Genomic DNA, 14,874 nt, shown 5'->3' with positions numbered 1-14,874 from the left:
AGTAAAAGTAAGACTTTATATTATTTTAAAATTATTTTTTATTGATCCAAAATATTATAAGTATTAATTTACTATAAAAATATAAATATTTATATTATATAGTTTAATCGTTAAATAAATAATAAAATATTATTTTATATTTTTATATTGAATTTTTTGTATATACAAATACACATAATTTACATAGTTTTACATATACTGTTTATATGTAAAATACACACATATATATTACTACATTAAACTAAAGCATAGCATTCTTATTATAATGTGATGTTACAGCATAATAATATATAAGCTTATAATGTAACTACAATAGAATATATAGATTTCTTATAGTAATTTGATAAAAATTAATTCGTTATATCTTATGTAAATATAAGTGAGCGAGCAAAAGTTTTAATCATATTTTTAATTTATTTAATTTATAATATATGCTCTCGATCTGAAATTGGTAATGTCTTGTCTCTGTACACATCATACTTATCCTGATAACAATGGAGTCATACCGGTCATCTATGTAATTGTTTTGGGGAAGAGTTTTGAATTGAAATCACGTGACTTCCGTCTAGATCGGATTAATTGGGGCCTTCTGCCTATAAGCTTTCCATATCTGGTCTCGACTTTCATCTCAAAGAATGTTCTCGAGATTAAGGAAGGACAGACAGACAGCCATTTGTACAATGGAAAAGAGAATTTTATACAAAAATAATTTAATTATAAATTTATATATTTTTATCAATACGTAGACATCTAATAATAATGAAACAGCAAAAATATTTTCGAAATTGATATTTGAAAAATTTTATAGAATTAGAAATAAATGCAAGAAAATTTGAATAAATGACAGCGAATGATGTGTAATTAAGAGAAGTAATTTAAACAGGGAACTAATATCAAGAAATAAGCAAGTAAGTTAGTAGAGATTTCGGTAGAAAATACAGATGGAAAAGTTTATGCTTCATTGGCTTTAGGGTTCGGGTCAATCTTAAAATGAAATGTAGAAGTGTTCCATTAGCTGATTACTTCAAGGTATGACGACAAAACGACTTTTATTAATTAATAGAGACAGATATAGTTCTTTACGAGGAAAAATAGTATTTCCAATATTATTTAGTAATAAATATACGGCGACACGAACATTTCTGATTTACTGTCAGAAGTTGCTATCTTGAAAATGATTTATTATCGAATTTAACGCAAGAATTTGCTATAAATTCCTAATTTTAAAATATTTCTTGAAACATCACATTCTTTTGCGGTCCAGAAGCCATTTTTAAATAGAATTTTAAAAATGGAAAATTTAATTAAACTAACGGTTAAATAACTTCAAAGAAATATTTTCAAAGTTAAATTGTCTGAATTCGAGAAATAATTTAACTTAATGGTTGATAAAATATCTATATATACGTATAATTTATCAGTATTTTTTTTCAATATAAGTAAAAAAACTGTATTATTTAACTAGAAACTCTGCTTTTATCAATCAAATAATAATCGGTTTATTATCGTTAGTTTGGTTAATATTTAAAATTAAACGAGAATATACGAGATAAAGATTTTTTTGCAAGTGTTTATTATAAATGATAGAAAAAAGAGTGCACATATTTTTATCAAACCGTTTCACCACTTGATGGAACGAAATGTATTTCCCCATGGATATCTCCCCATTGGGAACCAGAGGTTGTTCTTGAATGCATTCAAGCACTTTGCCCACATATTTTTCTTTAAATACAGGATATAAAATGACGTACTTTACTGATTTCTTCAAATATAAAGTAAATAAACGTCCTAGAAATATAAGTAACTCGAATCATTGTCAGAAAAGTCAAGAAAATAACCATTAAAAATACATATAATACTTTTATAACATTTAAAAAAAAAGAATTTATTATAAAATATAAATGAATTTAATTTGTTAAATGTAAATAGGAAGCTAAAGATTTAAAAAAATATATCATTAACAAAAAAAATCTATAAAATTATTTAAATAAATGCTATTATATCATTTATAGAAGACCGTGTACACAAGTAAAAAAATTATTATCTTTTATTTTATTTTATAAAAATATAAGTAAAATAAAATTCAAAAGTTAAAAATGTAAATAATAAAAATTTGAAAATTTAAACTTTTACTTTCAGATGCAAATATGATAACATTTATGTTGGTCTTTTAACTTTGTAATTTTGTAATTTTCTTTTTTTTAAACAACGTATAATCGTGTTTAGCTATATACATTTTTCTAATTATTTTTACTCTATTGAAACTCTTTTAAATTTTAAAAAGTTCCGTTATTATTATAGTTTATTTTTAACAATTTTTATTAAAATTCTTCCACCGAGATGAACTTTCATTACTTTTTTCCCCTTCGTATATTTTTATAATCAATCTTTCGTTATTATTATACCTTTTTATATGTATTTTTTGAAAGCATTATCTTCTCCATTTTCTCTTAATGACATGAGAAATTAAAATATTTTTAACATATTTTTATTATTGTACTAACACACGTTGATAAATTTTTTAATTATTATTTTAATACTTTTTTTTTCTCTCTCCCCACCCTTCAACAATTGTTTTATTATCGGAGACGAAGGCTTTTCTTTAGCTAAAAATCCACAACATTTTTCATGCATCTTTTACTTAACGTAGTGGAAACTGTCGTATGCAATATTTTTCTATCTTAAATCGACCCAAATTTCAGAGAAAATGGAAACAAATGACAGAAAGAATATCGGTTAGCAACAGCATTTTGACATCAGACATTTGGTTTCCAGTAGAGAATATGTCCTACGCGTGACTGCTCACAACGAAGCAGGCACGACTGATGTTGAATACATTGTTCATACCTAAACATGAATATAGTATTAAAGATAATGAAATTCCTAAACACGAATTCTTTGTTTACTCAAGACATTTCTGCTTCTTACTTGCATCAATAAACGAATTATTTTCACTTGTTGAATGTACATTTTTTTATTTACTCTAAATTCTAAGTGAAATTCATATTTTATTTTTAAATATTTTATTTTAGTACAAATTAAAGATACGATAAATCCGATTATCTTATTTACAAGATAGGAATTATAGAAATGACGAGCAGATAGAGGTTTATTTTTGTTCGAATTTAAAACCTAAAACTAATTTCATATCTTCCTTATTATATTGATAGTTACAGTTTATTTTTTATAATTCTGATAATCCTTACTATAATTACTTTTAATGTTATTTTATAAATATTCTCTTAATACATAATTTTAATACACAAGGGAGAGTGCGAAAGTAGGTATACAGTTGTGAACCTGAGAAATTTAAATGTTTGATGTTCANAAAGTTTATGCTTCATTGGCTTTAGGGTTCGGGTCAATCTTAAAATGAAATGTAGAAGTGTTCCATTAGCTGATTACTTCAAGGTATGACGACAAAACGACTTTTATTAATTAATAGAGACAGATATAGTTCTTTACGAGGAAAAATAGTATTTCCAATATTATTTAGTAATAAATATACGGCGACACGAACATTTCTGATTTACTGTCAGAAGTTGCTATCTTGAAAATGATTTATTATCGAATTTAACGCAAGAATTTGCTATAAATTCCTAATTTTAAAATATTTCTTGAAACATCACATTCTTTTGCGGTCCAGAAGCCATTTTTAAATAGAATTTTAAAAATGGAAAATTTAATTAAACTAACGGTTAAATAACTTCAAAGAAATATTTTCAAAGTTAAATTGTCTGAATTCGAGAAATAATTTAACTTAATGGTTGATAAAATATCTATATATACGTATAATTTATCAGTATTTTTTTTCAATATAAGTAAAAAAACTGTATTATTTAACTAGAAACTCTGCTTTTATCAATCAAATAATAATCGGTTTATTATCGTTAGTTTGGTTAATATTTAAAATTAAACGAGAATATACGAGATAAAGATTTTTTTGCAAGTGTTTATTATAAATGATAGAAAAAAGAGTGCACATATTTTTATCAAACCGTTTCACCACTTGATGGAACGAAATGTATTTCCCCATGGATATCTCCCCATTGGGAACCAGAGGTTGTTCTTGAATGCATTCAAGCACTTTGCCCACATATTTTTCTTTAAATACAGGATATAAAATGACGTACTTTACTGATTTCTTCAAATATAAAGTAAATAAACGTCCTAGAAATATAAGTAACTCGAATCATTGTCAGAAAAGTCAAGAAAATAACCATTAAAAATACATATAATACTTTTATAACATTTAAAAAAAAAGAATTTATTATAAAATATAAATGAATTTAATTTGTTAAATGTAAATAGGAAGCTAAAGATTTAAAAAAATATATCATTAACAAAAAAAATCTATAAAATTATTTAAATAAATGCTATTATATCATTTATAGAAGACCGTGTACACAAGTAAAAAAATTATTATCTTTTATTTTATTTTATAAAAATATAAGTAAAATAAAATTCAAAAGTTAAAAATGTAAATAATAAAAATTTGAAAATTTAAACTTTTACTTTCAGATGCAAATATGATAACATTTATGTTGGTCTTTTAACTTTGTAATTTTGTAATTTTCTTTTTTTTAAACAACGTATAATCGTGTTTAGCTATATACATTTTTCTAATTATTTTTACTCTATTGAAACTCTTTTAAATTTTAAAAAGTTCCGTTATTATTATAGTTTATTTTTAACAATTTTTATTAAAATTCTTCCACCGAGATGAACTTTCATTACTTTTTTCCCCTTCGTATATTTTTATAATCAATCTTTCGTTATTATTATACCTTTTTATATGTATTTTTTGAAAGCATTATCTTCTCCATTTTCTCTTAATGACATGAGAAATTAAAATATTTTTAACATATTTTTATTATTGTACTAACACACGTTGATAAATTTTTTAATTATTATTTTAATACTTTTTTTTTCTCTCTCCCCACCCTTCAACAATTGTTTTATTATCGGAGACGAAGGCTTTTCTTTAGCTAAAAATCCACAACATTTTTCATGCATCTTTTACTTAACGTAGTGGAAACTGTCGTATGCAATATTTTTCTATCTTAAATCGACCCAAATTTCAGAGAAAATGGAAACAAATGACAGAAAGAATATCGGTTAGCAACAGCATTTTGACATCAGACATTTGGTTTCCAGTAGAGAATATGTCCTACGCGTGACTGCTCACAACGAAGCAGGCACGACTGATGTTGAATACATTGTTCATACCTAAACATGAATATAGTATTAAAGATAATGAAATTCCTAAACACGAATTCTTTGTTTACTCAAGACATTTCTGCTTCTTACTTGCATCAATAAACGAATTATTTTCACTTGTTGAATGTACATTTTTTTATTTACTCTAAATTCTAAGTGAAATTCATATTTTATTTTTAAATATTTTATTTTAGTACAAATTAAAGATACGATAAATCCGATTATCTTATTTACAAGATAGGAATTATAGAAATGACGAGCAGATAGAGGTTTATTTTTGTTCGAATTTAAAACCTAAAACTAATTTCATATCTTCCTTATTATATTGATAGTTACAGTTTATTTTTTATAATTCTGATAATCCTTACTATAATTACTTTTAATGTTATTTTATAAATATTCTCTTAATACATAATTTTAATACACAAGGGAGAGTGCGAAAGTAGGTATACAGTTGTGAACCTGAGAAATTTAAATGTTTGATGTTCATTATTATTATTTTTTTTATATTTTATTTTTACGTATTCCTTATTTATGAATTTATTTTATGCATAAAAATATTCTTCCTTCTATGCCTTTTTCCTGCATGTTATTTCCATAGTAACAACTATATACCTACTGTATAATTCTCTTAATATATGATGGTAAATGCAGTTTATATTTAATTATTTTTACATTAAAAATTTAATTTAAAACATATTATAAATATTAACTTATATATAAATTTAGTTTATTTTAATATATAATATTTAACTTAATTACTTCTTCGGTCGATTTCATATCAAGAATAGATTCTATTACTAGTAAAGAGCTTTTTTTATTTGTGAGTTTAGCAAGAAGTAGTAACTTTATAATTTAGTATAAATGTTTTATCCCAAAACATAGAATCAATAAATCGATAAGTTTTCGTTTATTCTAAAAGAGCTCTGAAGCATTTCTAACTCCTTGGATAAATCGAAGTTTGGATAATCGCGACTCTACTATACCTTTGTGTATTTTTAGTAGTAAGACCTAAGAATATTTCAAAAATGTATACAATTCACAAAAATATTTCACTCAAAAAAATATAAATACATGTCTTAGTGAAGTTATTGTAAGTATTTTTAATAAGTTTCTAGCATTTCAACTGATTTTAGACAATTATTAATTGCCAATTTAGGAAATAATTGTATTGTTGGCTTTTATTTGTTATAGTCCTAGCTGTGTTTTCTTCCTCTTTCGATTATTTCATATGGTTAATGGCTCGAAACGTCTTTGTATATCTTATATATCATTCGTGTCGAGTACGTTTAGTTGTTGTATCTCCAATATATCACTTATTATCGAAATAAATATATCAAGAGATAATTTTTAAAATTTTTATGATAATATTTAAGATATTTTGAATAGGTTCGGCATATCTAGTCAGAAAGAATCGTTTTTTTCCCCTGCGTTAGGTCTCCATACTGTTATTGTTATCGACACCACTATTGCTTATTTGCAAGCAATAATATTGTTGATATCAGTCTACATCAAACTCTATTACTGTTTGTTTACAGATAATAGTAATTTAGCATTTGATATGCATTCCACGATTATTCACAAAAGTTATGGATATGATTCTAAAACGAAATATAAATATTTTATTGTTTTAATTTGATAAATTTCTTTTATATAAAATTTAAATATTTCTAATATTTATAAACATTATTTAGTTCTTTACTAAAAAGATATTCCTTAAATTTTGTGGAATATACCAATGTACATTTTCTAAATTGCATGTTAAGTATGTATAAATAAAATAAATGTATTTACATGTTTCGTATGTTAATATATATATTCTAATAAGAATGTTATGATAACTTTTTTAAATTCAGTGCATGTTATGTATTTTGTATAGGGAGCAAGAAACGAATAATGTGCTGCAATTGTGAAAAGAGACACAAATTTGCTGCGGCAATTGCCATATATCATATCAAATGAACAGATTTAAAAAAGTCTCATAATAACTTTGTTTTTTTCTTAGTATTTTAAGGCGCAGATACTGTCAAAAGCTGCAAATCATTTGACTCGAGATACTATTTTCTATATGGCTATAAACACCCAATGGAAATATAAAAGTCAGGTCGATGACATTTATACTACATTTTATCGTGATAAGTTCTTGGCACGTTCAAAATCAATAGTCCCTCAGAGATATAAATATCATCAAATGGAGTCATAATTACAATTCATTTTTATTCACTGCTCACTTATTTGATGTTCATCAAGTTTAAAATGGATTTCTATATTATTAACATTATTGGCAGTAATTAAAGCAGGAATTACTTTCTACAAAAAGAACTTTTATAATTGATGATGACTTTATCTCCTTTATAACTTATAAAATAATTAAATTTGGTCATATAATAAATTGATAAATTATTATTAACGTTGATTAAGTTAGGAAATTTTTAGTACTCTTATATTACTCTTATATTTGATAATAAACTTTTAATGTATAATATATCTAATTATTATAAATTAAATTTTTATGATTAATAAAAATAAAAATTTATTAAAGCGTTTTGAAATTTATACACACTTCTTTTCTCTTTGTTTTCTGCAATTTTTTCATATTTATAGAGATTAAATAATATAGAAAAAACAATTTATATTATTGCTAAATCAAGATAAGAATGTGACTTTTTTACTGATAAGATACTTAATAAGAATATGAACTTACAGTAGATCATGTGAAGAATGTTGATACCAGACAATACGTAATTAGAGTGTCCCATATAAACTTATTAGGATAGGATATATATATATATGAAGGAGTGCAATATCAGAGGATGAGGAGAGAAAAATAACAGGATCGAAATGCATTTTGACGTATAAAACGTGAAGATACTTATAAATATTTATGAGGATAAGTTTCCTAATAGTTATATATTGCACAGTTTAATTAAAAATTTTTTCTCCTTATCTATCATGGGATTAAATGATAAGGAACGGTCAATTTTTATTAATCATAATTTATACCATCCTCCCATTTTAATTCTTTTAATTATGATTATTTTACTCCTTTAATCTCGAAAGAATTATGGAAGAAAAAAAATCGTAATAATACATATCAGCTTTTATTAAGTTAATTATGAAATTTACATGATAATTATTATTATTATTTTATTCATTAGATATTATTGATTTTTAAAATAAATGAAGTTACTAAACGAAGAAGCGTAAACATTTTTACAAAGAAACAAAGAATATAAAATTTATTAATGTATTTAAATACAAAAGTTATATTTTTGACACAAAAAAAATTGATCTAAATGATTAATTAATGTATCTATAACTTTGTAGTTTCATTTTAATGATATTTAACACTCGAAAAGATAAGTTTAAATTAAACATTTAACTTTAAAAAAAAAACGAATTTGTTGTATAAATGAATGTAAAGCACTCTGTTAATCAGAATTAAATCAATTTTACTTTTGTTACTGTGGCTTTTTTACATAAAACTTTGCTTCATTCGTCAAGTTTCTTACCCTCCCCTCGTTCTATCTTTGATCACCTTAATCAGAGAAGTCCAGGTTCGCTTCTGGACGTTTAATGACCCATGAAGACTCCTCCGGAAGCTGGCTGTGATTAGCGGAAACAGATCACGAGCCAAGGAACCGAGTCCAGTTAGGATAAAGGCAAGTCTGATTTGGAAAGACGATCCCAAGAGGTCATTGACATCATTATCTGTGGGTGGATGTGGTATTAATCGTTGTCAGTCATCTCGGTAAAGAGGTAAACTGTACCAGGTGACTTCGCCTTACTTGATTAAATATCTAAAGTGTTAGCAGCTGTTGACAACTAACTGCACGACTTATGATCATGATTAGAGAGTTTGCATCTTGGGAACATTGTCAAGCATGCATGCATTTCATGATGCTTCATTTACATATCATCGATCCGGCAATCTTCATTTAACTTAAATTTAAGAAGGAGTTTATAAACTCTAAATGAGAAAAATATCTTAAAGTAAAAATAATAAATAATGCATTAGTTTAGAAGTGATAATTATATCACAATGATAAAAATAGTTACGCCAACACAAATTGCCTATATTAACTCTCTTAAATTAACTTTTGCAATATTAAATGTTAGATAGTAAGAACAAATTTTTTAATATATTTAACAAATTCAGATGAATTGCAAAAATATGATTTTTAAATAAATAGATTTATAGACACTTTTTTACCATTTTTTAGTTTTTTTATGTTAAAAATGACAAAATTTTAACACAAGCAGTAAGCGTACCATAAATTTTCAGTTTGGATATACTGTATATGTTTATAATAAAAATTTACTATAATAATAAAACATTTTTGCTATTTTTGACAGTTTTATATTTTATTTCAGTTTAGTTTTCAATGTTGTTTTTCGAAACTGAAAATTTTATAAGCGTATAATAAATAAGAAAAATCGAGTCGTATGAAAAATTTAGAATCGATACGCTGTAAGGAGTTAAACTTTTTTTATTGCATAAATAAAAATCAACAGGAAAAAATTGTTTTATGTGCAAATATCGGACTAATTTTATAGTTTTTCTTCGAGAATTCTCGGAAATATAAGCATCTTAATACTACGACATATTTAAAAGATAAATACATAAAGTATAAAATTTAAACTTGTTGAAAGTAAGAATGCTTCTCTTACAAAGCTTCGTACTACAAAGAAGAATTGCAAACAATTGAAGAAATCCTTCTATTGTGTTTCAGCTGATGCGAAGATTTTCAGCCAAGACCCAAACACAGAAAGCGGACAACAACTCTGGATCCTTCAATCTGTAGAAGGCAGAGGCTGGCCAAATAGTTTGTCTAGCCGGGGTTATAGGCATTTTAGACATGGTTCGACGTTATCATGTTTCTAGGACAATATCAAAATAAAACAAACTTTAATCGAATTTTGTCAGTTATAGCCGTTGAAGAAACAAGTGCTTTTTTTCTCACAGAACAACTTGTTTGTTCTATTGTTGGTCTAAAGATACTAGATGTATTTTATTGAACATTCGCCAAGTTGCGGCTTAAAGTTAACTGGGACAATAAATATTTCGTTAAAGTTAAAATTTAAATCGATTTTACTGTTTAATTTTATTTGAGAAAATAAAATTGATCGTTAATGTGGCTCTATGTATTGTTTTAATTCGACGTAAAATAATTAAATTTATAAAAATATTCAAAATTCGTGGAATATAAAAGTTGAATTTATTTGAATAAATTTTTATTTTATTTTATTTTATTTTGTAAAATTATCAAATGAACAATTTCAGATAATTTAGCAAGCATATAATTTACAGTTGTTAAATGATCAATTTTTCTATCTTTACAGTGTATATACAATTTAAATAGTTGTGAGAAATGATATTTGTAGTAATATATTCTATTAGATAATTTTTAAGTATGAAAATATTTGATGAAATTCTTTGAAACAAAGAAGTATTAATTTCATAGCTTTAACGTTCGTTTTTACAATATAAAAAATAATCACATTTAATATGTTTTACAAATTTCAGGTTTTTTTTTTTCTTATTTTGCAATATTCAAGAACATTCTTTAGTTAATTCGTAAAATACAAGTAAAATAATCACTAGAAACCCTTCAGGCTATTATTTATAATTAAAATAATCGCATTTCAAAGTGTTTTTTTTAAAAATATTTTCTTTCCATTTTATAGATTTTTCTGAGAAGAATCTAAAATTCTGTTGCTGATTTTTCTCTTCTTTTTCTGGTTTGAAGTTTTTCGGAATCCATGATATATGATTTTTACAAAAGTACAATGTATTACTATTAGTAAAATATGCAATTTATCTGGAACTGCAACTCCCTGGTTATAAAAATATTAATTTGTTATATACCGGTAATTTAAACTCTATTAAATCGATACATCCAACGATATGGATAATGATTTAAGATGTAGCCTATAGCATTAGGCATTTCCGATATTAGGCACTGCTAGAATATAAATTACTTAAAAATCTAATCTACAAAATTCAACTTTAGTTCATAAATAAATACTTGAATTGTTCGGATACGCCATTCTACTCATCATTTTCAATGGAGATAGTTTTGAAGATGAAATCAATGGTCTGCATTGATCATCAAAGAATCATCGCTGATGAAGAACTTTTTCTTATTTTTCAAAACTTTCTTTTTATTCATATAATGTATTAAGAATTTTTATTTTTTTCAGGTGAATTTACTTAATTTATCTATTTATCTAGACTATAACATTACTACCATATTGCTCACCCTTTATGGTTGATGTTAATCGTAATTCATTTTACACGCCAAAATTATATGTATATTATTATATTTTATTGTTTGAAACAAAATCTAAGCTATAAATAAAGACTTTACACCGATTTCCGATAAAGCTCCATGTTTTTCTTTGTTTACTAAGCGTTCTAAGAGTTAAACTGTGCAATATCAGCAATCTAGAAGCGAATCTATCAGAAGAAATGTGTCGAAGTTATTCTTCCATTGCTAACAGTCTCATAAAATCATAGCCCGTTTATATCATAAAAATAACATTTACTTAAGTCTTAGTTCTACTACTAAGTGCAACATGTCGTATAACACAGTTTTTCTATAGACTAAAACTTTAGAATTCATTTCAACCTGACATTCATACTTACTCTACCATCGTTCTCGTACTTATAAATTACTTTTATTGGGAAGTTTATAGGCTATTAAGTTGGTGTTTAGCCAGTCTCTACTATTATCACCTACCACACGTTTACAATGTAACTCACTTTGTTATAAACTTTATCCATTTTTTCCTTATTCTATGTATTCATAATTGCTTTAATGACGATGGAACTCATCCTATCTTATCCTGTTTCTTGTAGAAATTTAAAATTTAAATTTTATCCAAGCACGTATAATTAGAGCCAAAAAGTATGAAAGTTATAAAATCATTTGGTATGATATTTTAACTTTAAAGTAAAATAATAAGATATAAAACTGAATATTTTTAATGACTTTTGGTAGGGATAATTTTAATGCTCATAATTTAAACAATTAACTTTATACTCAAGGTACCTCGAAACGTCGAGAAATGTTTTGCATTTATCGACGTTCTGTATGTATGGATGTTAGTGAGTGTGTTGGTACGATTTTGTTCACCCTCTTTGAAGCTTAATAACTCCTGTGCTTTTTGTCGAAAATTTCTGAAATTTTGCAGAAAGGTTTGTGTATTCAAGGGATTATTATTATTAAATTTTGGTAGTTAAAGGTCGACTGAGTGGGAGATAAAGGGAGTCGTGTGTCATATCTCGAGTAGAGCCGGACTTAATGACGTTTTTACTCGATATTAGCATCCACAATTTTTTATAAAACCCATCCCTACCCTCAAAATTAAGCTTTTTGCCATTTTATAATAATAATTAAAAATATAAAAAGATTTTTAAAATAAAATATCATAACAGTTGCCGGGAAAGTTAAGCAACTCGTTGTTGAATTTTTTTGTTTAATTGGTGAATATAAAATAACTTTTTTAATTTGATAATTTAGTGCAATAATTGAACGCATGAATATATCCTCAATTGAATAATTTAAATTTACGCTAATTTAACAAATTATTTAAATTCAATAAGAAAATCCACTCAAACATTCTTTAAAAATAACAGCGAAAATTATTAAATCATAAACAGATTTAATTAATTTGAATCTCTTAGATCCTTTAATAATTTAAAAACAATATTAGACCATTAAGATACAAAATTCAATTCTTGTAGGTCTAACTGCTTAATCAACATAATGGTTTCATTAAGCTGATATATTTCTTATAGTTTCTCTAGAATATTTTACATAATAATCAGTTTATTTTTATATAAAACCATAATTTCTGTCTTAAAATTATATTAAGTTAATTATATTAAGTTTATTCACTTAATTTATAAAATCGAATAAAATAAAAATCATTAATTTAAAAATTCGTTACATAATTAAAATAATTGAATTTCTTTACTATAATTTATAAAATTGATTAAATTATTAATATTAAACAAATCCTTTAGTATTTATTCGGTAACATAAAGTAATTTAGCTCATATAAAGACTATACAAGATCGATTATGTTCCATATTAACTGATATATATAGTTATGTATAAATATAAATCTCATTTCATTGATTCGATATACCAAAATTTATCATATTAATTGTATTTGTATTAAACTAGTATTGCTTTCTCAGCTGTTAATATAACAGAGGGAAAGTATGATAATCAGTCAAAAAATGACTCTCAATATTTTTATATTTTTGGACTCATGGGACTGTGAAATGTCGAAAAATATAAGAAATCTGGATTTATTTTCTCTGTATATGGATGCTAGTGCGTGTTTGTGTGTTTGTGTCCACACACTTTGAACCTTGATAACTCCTGTGCTTTTTGTCGAAATTTTCTGAAATTTTTCAGAGGTTTGGGTAATAGGAGGATTTATGCTATTAAATTTTCATGGTTAAAGATCGAGAGGGTGAGAAGAGGAAAGTCACGTGTCATATCTAGAATGGGGTCGGACTAAATGATGATTTCATTCGTTAGCATTTCAACTTTTTATAAAGCCCATCCCTACTTTCAAAATTAAACTTTTTGCCATTTTGTAANCCTAAAATTTAATTTTTTTAATGTAAATATTTTTTTAGTATCTACATGCCTTTTAGGTTTTGATACATGTAAAGCGCAAAAAATAAGTGGCAAGGACTTTTCCAAATTACTCACATTTCTTGTACTTTAAAAATATTTTAAAATTTTAAGTCGAAATTTTCTCTATCGATAACCAAAATTATGCAAAAGTCAGTAAAATTTTTATGGTGATTATAGAAAGTCGCGTGAAGCTGCTGAGTAAAAGTAAGACATGAACTTAATTTAAATTAGGAAAAATTTTATAATTGTTGAAATATATAATTAACATATCTGTATATATTTCATCATAATGCCTTTTTAATAAAAAAATTTAAATAAAACTTGCATTGGAAAAGAAAACTAAAATAAAAACTAAATTTTAAGCTTTAAATCTCAAAGCTATTTTCAAATAGTTAAGCGTATGGAAACTAAAAATAAGAATCGAAATTTATTTTTAAAAAAGTCTTGTCTATATTCAGATACTTTTTATTATCGAACGAGAACGAATCAGTAGTAAAAAATATTTTTGCTTTACTCATAAAGAAAATATTTTTTTAAAGGATCCATTAAAAAGAGTACCTTCTCCATACAATCCGTTTATGAAAGACTGATCTCTTCTATCCTGTAACGAATAACAAAATACATTAAGTTTTTTGAAAACATTTTAATTAAAGGAAAAATTTAATTATTATATTTTTTTCCTTTTATTATTTTCAAGAGATTTTATTTTAAAAAATCCCTTTTTTAATAAATACATTATTTTAATTGTGGTTTTCATTTATGTGTAATAATTTCATTAAGAAAAGTTATTCGAATATTTAATAACAGTAAAATTAAATATGTTTTAATTCACGGTCACGAATTTCATTATTTAGTGCTGTCTAATTTATGTATTTGTGATTGTCTAAGAAACAAACAAAAATGTCATTAAGTTTTAATTGTTGATCTTTTCTCATCTTTCACTACTAAATTAACATCTGACTACAAGATTGCTAGCGACTCGAATAAATTAATT

This window comes from Centruroides sculpturatus, unplaced genomic scaffold, assembly GCF_000671375.1.
Source record: "Centruroides sculpturatus isolate CEXI.00-Female unplaced genomic scaffold, Cexi_2.0 scaffold3, whole genome shotgun sequence".
Taxonomy (NCBI): domain Eukaryota; kingdom Metazoa; phylum Arthropoda; class Arachnida; order Scorpiones; family Buthidae; genus Centruroides; species Centruroides sculpturatus.
This window is presented reverse-complemented; position numbering follows the sequence as displayed.